We start from the raw sequence: 689 nt of genomic DNA on the forward strand, positions 1-689 counted from the left end.
GACCGGGCCGGTCGACCGATTTCTGATATTTTCCAGAAAACAGATTTTTGACCAACTTGAAATATTTGCAAAATATTCATTTGACCTCTGAAAATTCTGAAACTTTGTAAAATGTTTTTAATACTAAAAACAAACTGTTTGGAAAAAGAATTTTGCAGATAGGTACTCATACTTGTGAAAAATAGTATTTTGTGAAGAAACGCTTAAAAGCACAAGTTTAAAAACGTGTGTGTGATTCCCAATAGCTTCAAGTAAACTCAGTAACTCTTTGCCTACATTCTAGCACTAGAGAGAAAAACAAAAGAAAGCTAATATCCTCATATAGAGAGCAATATACTTGAGCTTTGATATAGCTTGAATCGGATGAAGCTTTTAGTTGAATTTGTCGTTCTTGAAATAACGTTGCTTCATCTCTTGGCCTCCTCCTCCTTTGGATATCTTCGTTGTAGCATATATTCCATCCATCCTCCATTAATGGCACTAACGAGCTTGACAAATGAATTTACTATATTTATACTCAATAAGCCATTAGTACCGATAATGGTGGTTGTAAGAACATCATCAAAACATAAGGGCTAACAATCTCCCCCTTTTTGATGATGACAACCAACCATTATATAAGAGCAAAAATAAGATAGCTTATAGATAGGTGCTCCCCCTATCTATGAGCTCCCCCTAAATATATGCAA

The sequence above is a fragment of the Asparagus officinalis genome, unplaced genomic scaffold (genome assembly GCF_001876935.1).
Source record: "Asparagus officinalis unplaced genomic scaffold, Aspof.V1 AsparagusV1_Un47, whole genome shotgun sequence".
NCBI classification, from domain to species: Eukaryota; Viridiplantae; Streptophyta; class Magnoliopsida; order Asparagales; family Asparagaceae; genus Asparagus; species Asparagus officinalis.